The 13,708-nt window shown below is 33.9% G+C and overlaps 1 pseudogene; it reads right to left on the reverse strand.

The window, feature by feature from the left end:
• Positions 1 to 1,290: 1,290 nt before the first annotated feature.
• Positions 1,291 to 1,791, reverse strand: LOC130216637 (ubiquitin domain-containing protein UBFD1-like; annotated as a pseudogene).
• Positions 1,792 to 13,708: the final 11,917 nt, after the last annotated feature.

The raw sequence follows: 13,708 nt of genomic DNA on the forward strand, positions 1-13,708 counted from the left end.
ATATTTATGGATTCTTAAAAACTGCAACTGATTTTTGTCCTTACAAAACTTTTTTGTTATGTATACTAGTGTTGGCAATGTAAATAAAATAAATTAAGCACATTGAACATTCATAAAAAACAGCCATTCTGTCATCTGTCAAACCATTGAGTTTGTAACAGTGTCAGTCAGCACAGTACAACTAAATATATATTTAGGGAGTAACATTGTTTACAGAGATCAAAACTTATTAGTGACTAAAAAGTAACTTAAATTATTTACTTCCTGATATCTTTGCATCTTAAATCCTTATACGACAACTTTATAAAAATTTACTTTACAATGTCAGGGATTCATAATAAACTGTGTTGTGCTTATTTTACAGTCCGAGAGTGAGGATGTGCAGCAAAGTCTCAAGCAGCATGTACTGAAAATTGCACTTTACAAGAGGAATGACCAGGAGGAGTACAGCATCATTTTGGAAGGTGTGCAGGTCATAGATGGATTGGGCAGTCTGGCTAGAGCCTGTGCAATTCTTCTTGGGCTTACCTACGCACTGAACCTCACCTATCCCAAACAGCTAAAACACACATTCGAGGCCTTTCAGAAACTCTTTTTGGAACTTGATATTTGCAAGTTTTCCCACAGATTGCAATCCCTCAAAAACAAACTAATGTGTTAGATTTCGAGAGACAATCCTTTGTTTTCTTGTTTACACTACTCCTATTGTCCTTACACTGTTGGTGAAAAATGAAGAATACCCCAGGACCAGTTTGTCAGTGTCAGCAGACCAAGAATTCTCTATTCTTTTCACTGCATGTTCAATGAACGAAGCTGAACAATGTGCATTTGCATCCACCTCCACATCCTCTGGAGATACCTCACCAATCCCAAACAGCCAAAACACACATTCAAGGCATTTCAGAATCTCTTTTTTTGGAACTTATATTTGCAAGTTTCCCCCAAATTGCAATCCTCGAAGAACAAACTAATGTGTTAGATTTTGAGAGACAATCCTTTGATGCCAAGTATTGGACAAAATGCACTACATTTCCCAAAATGTATATGCAAGTTCTATATTTTTTCTGTTTTATACTTGGGATAAGTTTAAAAAAACTATTGGTAAAGAAGTTAAAAAGGGGGATGTTGGTACTTTACACTCCCCAAAATTGGTTTGCTCTGCATATACAGTATGTCAGAAAAAAATGTTCATCAGATTATTGTGTTAATAATCCAGGTAATGGTTTGTTTTTAATCCCTATTCCTCAGTGTTTATAGAGGCATGTTAAAATATATGGATATTGCCATTTTTCACAAATTGTCTTTGATTCCATTAGCAAACTGTGCAGGCACCCAGTGGACTCAATATTGTGAGGCCCAGTTGAAATGACATCATGTGATAATCCTTGTTACTTTATTGCTTTAATAACATTTCTGATGGAGCCCATATAGGGATTTTTTGTGTTCGTCTTTTGTTCTGATCCAAAACTGATCCTGTTTCAGTTTGAAAGTGAGTTGTACTTTACCTCGAGATTTGTTGTACATTTCTGATAAAGCCATGTGGGAAGACGTTTTTTTATCTCTTTGGCATGGCATCATTTAGTTTAACTTTGTCAAAAGCTTTTCTGTGCTTGTGTTTGCATAATGGGTCTATTTTGTTCTCATTGGCTTTACCCTCTTGCTGAACAACTTCTTTTAGTGTATTTACATGCAGTACATCATTTATTGTAAATCCAACCACCACAATTTTTGATCATTTGTAACTTTACTTTCTCAAAGTGTCTTGTCCTCTGGTAGCAGTTCTTTGCACATACATTTATGTTTTTGAGATTCTTCTGTTTAGTAACAATTTAACTGATTCCATATTTGCTAAACACATGTTCTGTCTTTCTTTCATTTAAATGTAAAATGTCCTCCTTAAAAAAAGTGTATGAACAATATGCACAAATTTAAAAGAAGAAAAAATGTTTATTGTAAAATTCATGCAGTGATTCACATTGAATGTTTTACACTCTTAAAACTGCATATGTTATACAGGTTGTTTTACACTGTTTTGTCATTTTGTTATTGAAACAGAAGTAAAAAAATGTTTAAGAACATATGTATTATGTATTTATTTCATTATAAGAGTCATAAATTACAAATTTAATATCATTATAAAATATTAAATATATATAGTAATTTTAGCCAATAAAAATGATTAAATTGTGGTTGATTTGCCTAAATTATAAAAGCACATTTCACTAATAATTTTAAAATCATCATCTATCTCTCAAAAAAAGTAGTAATTTTCACATGATTCAATCAAGTGGTTTTTGCTTAAAAAATGAATATGAGTGAATGGTGGTTGATTTGCTTAAATTATTAAAGCCCATTGCACTAATATTATTGAAATACCATCTTTTACTCAAAAAAATGTAGTATTTTTTCACATGATTTATTCAAGTAGTTTTTGCTAAAAAAATCAAGTTTAGAAAACTACTTAAAATAATACGTGCAATAGTGTTACCACTATTTTTTTACGTAAATAGCACGTAAGATTTTTTACAGTGTAAATCCAGCCTGATTATAACGTCTTACGGCGTTGTGTGCCTGCTGGGCAGTAACTAGATGCACTACAGAATGTTACGTTTACACACATCCACAAATGACATGTAAACGCGTCAGTTTTTTACAGCGTAATACTCACTACTATGATTTTTCAGTAGTCTTTCCACCACTGGTGTTAAAATTAGCTTATCTTCGAAAAAAAAAACTCTTAAACCCTACATCTGATGGGAGCACTTTTAGCTTAGCTTAGCATACATAATTAAATCTGGTTAGACCATTAGCATCTTACTTAAAAAATGTTCTTATTTAAAGCTTGACTCTTCTGTAGTACAGTGATATTAAGCAGCCCCTGAAATTATCCCTAGCATCAAGCCCTATACTACCACCAGTTATAATCTGTCTATCATTGCACCTGCTGCAGCCATGGTACAGCAGCAACGTTCCATAAAAAGATAATAATCTAAGAAGTTGCTAGTCAGTTGTTAAGATAAATTAAGTCGTAGGGCCTTCTAAGCGGTTACTATCATGATTACCATGGCATGCTACTCATTCCACCTACATGCCTATGATTATCATGTTATTAACACATTGTCATGTTTCAGTAGCATGTTGCTAACATGATTATCATGTTATTAACACATTGCCATGTTTCATTAGCATGTTTCCAGCATAATTAGTATGTTATTAGTCACGGATTCAAGCATGATTAGTACATTGCTAGCATTATTAGCATGTGGTTAGCATGATTAACATGTTATCGGCATGTTGTTGCTATGTCACTAGCATGTTGTTGATTAGTGTGTAGGTAGCATGTTTGGCATGGCATAAACACATTGCCATGTTTCAGCATGTATCCAACATAATTAGTTTGCCACTAGTCACTAGTACATTGCTAGTATGATTAGCACGTCATGACCAAGTTGTTAGCATGATAAACATGTTTACCAGCATGCTTTAGTATGATTGTCATGTCACTTGCATGTTTTCAGCATGATTAGTATGTCACTTGTTCATTGCTATCATTATTATCATATGATTAGCATGTTGACAGTTTCATTAACGTGTTATCAGCATGCTGTTGGCACAATTTTTATGTCACTACCATGTTGTTAACATGTTTCTAGCATGATTAGCATATTGCTACATGATTAGCATGGCACTAGCACATGTCATGTCATGCACTGCCATGTTTCATTAGCATGTTTCCCTTGTCATTATTATGTCATTAGTCACTGCTATCATGATAAGCATATTGTTTGTATGATTTGTATGTTTGTATGATGTCACTAGCATGTTAACATGTTTCCAAGATGATTAGCATGTTGATACATGATTAGGATGGCATTAACAGATTGTCATGTTTCATTAGCATGTTTCCAGCATGATTAGTATATCACTAGTAGATTGCAGCATGATTAGCACGCCTTTAACATGATGAACATGTTATCAACATGCTGCTGGAATGTCACTAGCATGTTAGCATGTTTTCAAGCACGATTTGTATGCCACTAGTCACTAGTACATTGCTAGCTTCGTTCTCATGTCATTAACATGATTAGCATACACACTGTTGAAATGTCACTAGCATATGGTTAGCAAATTTCCAGCATGATTAGCATTTGTCAACATGATTAGTAAGGCACTAGCACATTGTTAGCAGTGACTTACATATTACTCACATTTGTTAGCATGATTGGCATGTTAATAGCACGATTCTAACATGATTAGTGAGGGACATCAAGAGTAAAATGGATGTATCTTGAAATGTTTAGTAGGAGATGCATTTGTAAATTTCACTCAGAAGAAGAAGACAGAATAAATATAGCCTAATAAGTTCAAGAAAGGTAACAACTGCTGGATAACATCCTCCACCATTTTAGCTGAATTGGTCAAATGACTAAAATCATACTGCTAGAATGTCACTAGCATGTTGTTAGCATGTTTCCAGCATGATTCCGTACTGTTCCCTACCTAAGCTGGTTGGCTGGTTTTAGCTGGTTGACCAGCCTGGTTTTAGAGGGGTTTTGGCCACTTCCAGGCTGGTTTCCAGCCATTTCCAACCTGGTCTTAGCTGGTCAGGCTGGAAAATGACCAAGCTGGAAAAAATGTCCTGGAAAAAAATGTCCTGGATTAAGCAGGACATAGCTGGTTTTGGCTGGGCTCCCAGACTGGCTAGGCTGGTCAAGCTGGTTTTAGCTGGTCATCTCCCAGCCTGACCAGCAAATACTAGGCTGGAAACCAGCCTGGAAGTAGCCAAAACCCCTCTAAAACCAGCCTAGTTGACCAGCTAAAACCAGACAACCAGCCTAGGCTGGTTTAGGCAGTTTTTTTCAGTAGGGTTGATATGTCACTTGTCACAAGTACATTGCAAGCATGATATGCATGTTATTAGCATGTTGTTAGCAAAATTAATTAGCATAATGTTAGCATATCACTAGCATATGACATAAGCTAACATAACATATTTAACATGTTTCCTGCATGATTAGCATTGTCAACATGATTAGCTTGGCACTAGCACATTTGCTAGCATGATTTGCACGTTACTGACATTTGTTAGCATGATTAGCTAATAGCATGATTCTAACATGATTAGTGAGGGACATCAAGAGTAAAATGGATGTATCTTGAAATGTTTGGTACGAGATGCGTTTATAAATTTCACTCAGAAGAAGAAGACAGAATAAATATAGCCTAATAAGTTCAAGAAAGGTAACAACTGCTGGATAACGTCCTCCACCATTTTAGCTGAATTGGTCAGATGATTAAAATCATACTGCTAGAATGTCACTAGCATGTTGTTAGCATGTTTCCAGCATGATTGTTATGTCACTAGTCACTAATACATTGCTAGCATGATTTGCATGTCATTAGCATGTTGTTAACACTTGGGTGTGCTGGGATTTGTTGACGTCTCCATTTCCAGGACATCATCACTCATATGCGGGTATCATTGATCACTATGCATATGTGAGAGACTCCTGGAACTTCCGGGAGACTTGGGATGTCTGATTTAGTAGGAGATGTGTTTATTAATTTCAAGCAGAAGAAGAAGACAGAAGAAATATAAGAAGTTTAAGAAAGATAACAACTGCTGTACAACGTCCTTCACCATTTTAGCTGAATTGGTCAGATGGCTAAAATCTGTCGTTTTGGAAATCTCCACGCAGCCTTTTCAACATTATTTACTGGAAAGAGTGTTTGTTTCAAAGATATATGTTTTTGTTTCCTAAAATGCCATCTGAGTGTGGACAGACGGCAAAAACGGAGAGGAAAATATGAGTTTTTAAATAAAACATTAGACTTCTGTGCTGTATTTGAACACAAGTTAAACAGCAGCACACCTACATTACAGACAGACATTACATAACGTTTAGCAGCGTTTCTGGATAATGAGAGCTCCACTTACTGCATAATTAGTAAACATTATGTGCTCATAATCATGCTGGGTTTTAGACTTTCAACCTCTTTGAAACTCATTCAAGTCAGGATGAGGCGTTAATGAAACTCGGGATGAACTCAAGGCAAGTTCAAAGAGGAAAACTGCAATTAAAATGCTCAAATATAAAAAAGTCGAACTTAACGTAGAACACAGACTCAGTCATGACTACTAGCACTAGTATGCAAGATTATAGTTACAGTGTGTTAAAAGCAATCCTCAAAGTGAGCATCTATGCATACTATTTACAACAAATAATGAGTGACGACTGACAGTTCTATTTCAACTTTGCTAGCTTTGGCAATAAAAAATAAAATAAATAAATAAATAAATAAACAAAAATAAATATATATATATATATATAAATAAATAAATAAATATATATATATATATATATATATATATATATATATATATATATATATATATATATATATATATATATATATATATATATATATGCACAAAATATATGACAAATAAGAGATGATCCTTCAGCTCATGCCTAAGATGCAATTGGTCAGTCAGATTGATAGCTCCGCCCATAAACTCACACCATTGGTTGATTCCTCAGTTGAAGGATTTGTTTTCTACAAGTCAAGTTTTACATTAAAGGTAAAATTAAAATTAAGTTTTTCAGATGTCAGTACATCAGTATTGTTGGTTTTAAGGATATCTATAAGCTTGTGCGCTCCAAAAAAAGTGGATTTCTTGGAATTATCAAACTTCGATATGATACCTTGAAAAATATCGATAGTCGATACCATTTTCGATATCACAAGGGGGAAAAAAATGACACAAAAGTATATGATTTTAGATTTAAAAAAAATAAAGACAAGGCTACAATATCAGAATCTGATGTTATTTCCTGATTAAAAAAAAAATCCTAATATTACCATTAATGAATATTATTTACGGCATCACAGCCAATATGGACATACACTGAAAAAATGATTCAAAGATGATTCCTTGGATTTACTAAATGTTTTTAAGTGGTTGTAGACTATTTATTTGGGCTGAATTTAAACTAACAAATTAAGTTGAACATTACCAAATTTAATTAGTTTAAATTCAACCCATATAAATTGTTTTCAACAGTTTTGCGCAACTCATTTTTTCAGTGTAGGCCTACATTTATTTTATTAACTGATTCAAAATAATTAGAGATACTTTTGCATTGCACTTTTTAGTTGTGGATAACACATTTACATTTACTATTTATATCATAAGCATGTGTTTTATATTTATTTCACATATTATCAATGCACACTGCACTAAACCCTCTCATTTATCGGTTAACCCTCTACTGCAAGCATTATGATAGATCTCTAAGATACATCACTGATGATGTGTCCCAAATGCATCCATGAGATGTTTCTTGATTAAATATATATATATATATATATATATATATATATATATATATATATATATATATATATATATATATATATATATATATATATATATATATATATCTTTGACAGTTTTTCTTTTCTTAGATTGGCTTAACTTGAAGTGCTGTAAAAAAAATTTGGGGAATTCTTTTAAGGTAATTTATGATATTTTCCCATATGGCAACAACATCCAATAGTGGATCTATTAGACATTTCAAATGTAGAACTTTCCTTATATTTAATCATTTTGTTGTTTGAAATGATTTAATTGGTGTTGCAGTATTATAAGCTTCAACACAGAACTAATAAATGACACCTTATACACACTTTCCAACAACTGATATTCCAACAGCTTTCATTTATTCCATTCTTTTAGCTAAAAATTACTGAAACCAATCATAATATTGGATTATTATGTATAAAACCTACAATAAATATAAATATTTCCTCAAGTAAATATCATAACAAATAAATAACAAGTCTAATATATCCAGATGCAACAGAATAATGTAGCCACTAGCTAACAATGTTTATGTATGTAATACTATATACTACGCCTGTCTTATCTGCCTCAGAGCTAACTTACCTGAACTGTCTCCATCACTGCTCTTATCAAATGTCCAGTCTGCATCATTCTCATAGTCACTGAAACACATCTCATCCTCACTTTCATTTGCAGAAAGAGCCACTTCTGTCCTTTTCTTATTTCACTTACCATAGAACATGGTGGTGCTCGCTAATACACTGTTCCCTGTATTCATATCTAATCAAAATTAAAACTAGATTTTATCCATAATGGAAATGCCGTTAACAGATGACTAATCAACATTATATTACTAGCATTATATTATATTCATCACATTATATTACATACATATTGTTATTGTTATAACTTAAAAGTTCACAGCTGACCTTGTTAGCTAGCTAACCTATTGCAATATTGCACGTTCCACTATTGCACAGTGTTGCCATTTGGTAACACATACATTTGATCCATTTACATAAAACTAATCTGATAAAAGACTTTAAGTGGTGAATATGTCATCATAACTTACTAGAGGTGATGTTCCAAATGTTTTTGTGGATCTGACATGAGTTGATCCTTTGTTTTTATTGATGTTTTCATTCGCATTCAGCAACTATATTCACAATAAATGATAATCTGTCAGAAATCACACCACAGAAAAACACAGCACGTCATGTGACTTAACCAAAGCACATCATTGGCTAAGCTAAGGTCTTCTCTTTCCATCAAAAAAAATAGAATGTTGGTCTTAAAGAAACAGCGGCAGGGAAATGAACATAAGTATGCGGTAGTTTTTTTTAATTAATACATATTTTTTAGGGAGTTTTCACCTTTATCCGACAGGATAGTAGAGAGAATTGACAGGAAATCATGGGGAGCAGAGAGAGGGGAAGGATCGGCATAGGACCGCGAGGCAAAATCGAACTCGGGTCGCCGTGAGCACCAGAGTGCATGTGTCGACGCACTAACCACTACACCACTGGCGCCGACTTTGCGGTAGAGGGTTAACTGTAGTGCTCTGTTTGTGCGTTGACCAGCTCGCTGAAACATTTTGAGGGTAAATTACTGAATTTTCAATGTTGCATTACGCAAACGTTTAGCACAACATTACCCAAGTCAGCTAAAGTAACTCTGAGGGAGATCAGCATTATAGGGAGTCCTAATTTTCAACACTAGTATCGATACTGACCAAAAGCAAAATCATATTAAATTTCCTCTGTTTTTTTTGTGAAAATACGCAAAAATCTTGTCACGTTTGACTTTTTCTTCATTTCAAGAACCATTGGATTCACAAAATCCTGAAGGCACTGTTAAGCTGAGCTAAATATATATTTCAGAATGTACTAATCAGGTCATTTTCGCACTTTATATTTGTACCGTGTGAGCATACTTAGCAAAGAAAGTACTGGTTTAAGTCAGGTAACCACATTTATTAAGGGCAAGCTGTAAAGAAGGTTTCGGGACAGTACCTAGCTATTTCTCAGTTTAAGTCATGACTATAGTAAGTGCATTATTATGGTGACCGGATTTCTGAGATGCAAACTGGGGACATTTTCTAGGTCAGTGGTCAAAATAGCACTGAATCCTCATGATTACACTGTTAAAGTATCCCTCAGTTAGCAGATTTCTGTATTTTGTGATTCATGTTTTCATTTTCCCTCATTGATTTCTGCTTTTGAATTGCTTTATGGGATCTTGAGCTTTCTTACAACAAATTTTAACCTTGAAAAGTTCAGAAAAGTAACTTTTATGAACATTTTTAATAGTTTACAGTGATATATTGTCTGGGTTGGTGTCATATATTACGCTACAAACACCTGCCAGTGCATTTTCTGTTATTTTACAGACTTATTTCTCTAGATATTATTTCTTATACATTATTTTATTATTTCAAAGCACTAAAATGCTAATAAAAGTCACTTTGTTAAACTGCAGAGTTGAATTTTCAACATCAAAAGTCGACAAAGCAGAGATTTACATCCCATAATGCAATTCTCAACCGTAAATAAACAGAAAACACAAAATACAACACATTTAACAATGTACTTCTCTGTTTCAAAATGGATGAAATGTTTCATTTTTAATTAAAACAGGCCCAGTCTGAGATAAGACAGCGAAAAGTTGTGACTGTCCCAAGAAAATAGGTACATCTGGTCATCCTAAAGTGTAGCGTATGTGAAAGCAAAGCAGGACTTTAAAATAAAGTGCCTCCCAAGTAATGAGAGTTCAACTTACTGTGTAATTACTTCACATTCTCTGCTGGATTGTAGCTTTTCAACCTCTTTAATAAACCTGTACTCATTAAAACCAGAAAGTGGCGCTAATTAAAGTCAGGATGAACGTTCTGATGCAAAAACCAGCATAACGTACTCAAATAAAATGCTTTTGGAGGATCTGCTGAACTCAAATCAGGTCATGAACTCCAGACTAACAGTATGGTAAGATGATAGTGACTAGGGTGTGTCCCAAATCACACACTCACGCACTATTCAGCCATTAAACATGGTCTGTAATCGACTGGGAAATTATTCGAAGTAAATGACTACACAGCTCATTGTGTAAGTGCAGAAGTTCAATTCAATTCAAGTTTATTTGTATAGAGCTTTTTACAGTCATTATTGTTTCCAAGCAGATTATTGCATTACGATCAAATAAAGTTATGAATGCACTAGACTGTAAAAAATATATGACAAAAAGTCACAAAGAACAAATGTTTTATGTTACTTTAACTGAAATAATCAGTTAGTCAAGTTTCAACTAAACTTTCTTTGTTATACAAACTTAATATGTTTAGTCAGTTTGACTGATGTATATATATACACATATACACACACACACACATATATATATATATGTACATATATGTGTAAATGTATGTATATGCATATGTATATATATATATATACATACATATATACATATACACACATACATACATACATATATATATATATAATATGTACTGCATTGTGACTATTTTAAAAACTTCTACAGTAACTTACTGCATATTAGGATTATGCAATTTTCTACTGTAATCTAAGCAATCACGTACTGCTACTATAGCTGAAGACAAAAAACAGACGGTTAATGAAAATGTTTTAAAATTACCCACAATGCAGTACATATTACAGTAGCATTCATTCATTCATTCATTTTCTTTTCGGCTTAGTCCCTTTATTAATCAGGGGTCGCCACAGTGGAATGAACCGCCAACTTATCCAGCATATGTTTTACGCAGCGGATGCCCTTCTAGCCACAACCCAACATTGGGAAACACCCATACACTCTTGCATTCACACTCATACACTATGGCCAATTTAGCTTATTCAATTCTCCTATAGCGCATGTGTTTAGACTGTGGGGGAAACCGGAGCACCTGGAGGAAACCTACGCCAACACATATATAAATATATATATATATATATATAAATATATATATATATATATATATATATATATATATATATATATATATATATATATATATATATATATATATATATTATGAAACAAAAAGATTATATATAATTATAAATAAATAACAGTATTATTGTTATTATAGAATTATTATTCTAAATAAATAACAGACATTAATCCTAAATGTAACTGCAAACAATCTAAAAGACACAAGTGGAGTGATGCGAAGATAATTTAAGAAATCTTTTGATTAATCTTTATTTAAAATTAATAAAATCTTTTAGTTCTAAACAACTTTAATTTTGTTAAAATGAAATTCAATAGAATAAAAAAGAAGATATTATTTGACAAGATTTATCATTTATATTTATAAAGATTATTATATTATAAGATTATAGAATTACATGTCGTGTGTTGTCTTAGACTCGACTCAGACTACGTTTATTAAGTCTTACCTCCCTGACTCATCCCTCCTTTTTGCTTCATACAAAAAAATCTATCAGGAGCCATGCATGCTTAGTCTAAATACGATCCCCATCGTATTATTTAAACTTTGTTTTGTCGACTTGCAAAACTCACTGCCTGCCGGCGCCTCCGCATAAAAGACGGTTTTACAATGCATGAGCGGCGCGTGAGCAGCGCGGCTATGTTTTCGGTGTGCTTTTTGATTAAACTACAATGCTTTCACCAGCGTTGATTTGGGTGCACATAGAGAATGACGTCTTCATTCTCGGATTACCACTCTTGATAAATAGGGGAGACCGGGGATGATTGTAACACAAATTTTCTTTAGCACCTAAAACTACCTTTCTTTTAGCTTCAAGACTGAAACTTTTAGGCAAAGAACCCATATTTGTCTACTAATGTCAACTATTTAAATTTCTTAAACTATATCACAGACTTTGTGAGATGATGACAAATACAAAGTGGTCATTTGTAACAACCTACCCTACTACTGGGGTAAGTTGTAACAGGTAGACAAAATGCACAAGGGTACTACAAGTGATATGCCACAACAACAGATTTATTGTAAATAAATGACTGCAACAATAAAATATATGTGAATATTGGAAGTGTATGTGCATATTGTGTGTGTTTGTGCATGCACATGTGTGTTTGTGTGTTCATGTCTGTCCTTGCGCATTTATATGTGTGTGTAAGTGTTTGTATACTTTCAAAACACATGTTTCTACCTACCCCACATGTGTCACCCATTGTTTAGCTAGCTGTGTTAGCATGGTGCTGTGAAATTAGCAGGAGGTTGATACATCATTCTTTACTAGAGAAACTACAGTATGACCTGATATAACTCACACAACATCATCTACAACGGCAGAGGTACTAAACAATATTATCTTGTTATTTTTTTACTTTCTTACCTCAGAATTGGATTTTCTGTTGTAGCTTCAGGAAGGATTGCAAGACTGACTGGAAAATCTCCATGTGTGATTAAGTTAACCTGAGGAAACTGAAAATGTCACATGACCCCTATCTTATCCCTGATTCGTGGAATGGGTAGTGTTACAACTCTCCCTTTGTTTCAACTATACCCGGTCTCCCCTACACTTGGATATAAAGTATCTCAAAGCATTTACTGGGGCACTGTCGATTTTTACTGGGGCATGTGCTAGCGACGCCCCTGCTAACAGTGTAGTTATTATTACATTATAGTGTAACATTATAGCTACATTATAGTGTTTGATCAAACTAACACAGTAAACTTAAGTGTGTGTGTGTGTGTGTGTGTGTGTGTGTGTGTGTGTGTGTGTGTGTGTGTGTGTGTGTGAGAAAGACAGTAACTTGTATTTAGCACATTGTGGGGAACAAATGTCCCAACAAGTATGGCGATACCACAATACCAGTAAATTCTGACCTTGTGGGGACATTTTTTTGGTCCCCATGAAGAAAACAGTGGAGAAAAAGTATAATAACAACATAAAATTACTGTGACGGTTGGGTTTAGGGGTAGAATTGGAGTATAGGGGGATAAAATATACAGTTTTTACATTAAAAAGTAAGTACATCTATGTGAATCCCTGTAAAGTTGTACAAATGTGTGTGTGTTGCTCTGGGCAGAGGTGTTGCTCGTGTAAACTGCTTCACGAAGAGCCGACCTGTGTCTAAACATGTTGAAGAAATGCCTTCATTCTTCACACAGTCTGGAGAACATCACTGGAAATAGCAGACTTCCTATTGTTTTAGGAGCACAGCACCATTTATGAGCATCTTTGGAAACTAATACAGTTTTCAATGTTTTATTAAAGGCTCGTGGGATCTGTGTTTCGCATTCTGGATTATCAAAAATCAACAGATTTAGGAGAAGAACTTGAGAAGAAAAATATATTCAAGAGGGCCTCTACAGGGCTCGAATTAATTAGGCGTTAAAAAGGATAGTTCACC

This window comes from Danio aesculapii, chromosome 3, assembly GCF_903798145.1.
Source record: "Danio aesculapii chromosome 3, fDanAes4.1, whole genome shotgun sequence".
NCBI lineage: Eukaryota > Metazoa > Chordata > Actinopteri > Cypriniformes > Danionidae > Danio > Danio aesculapii.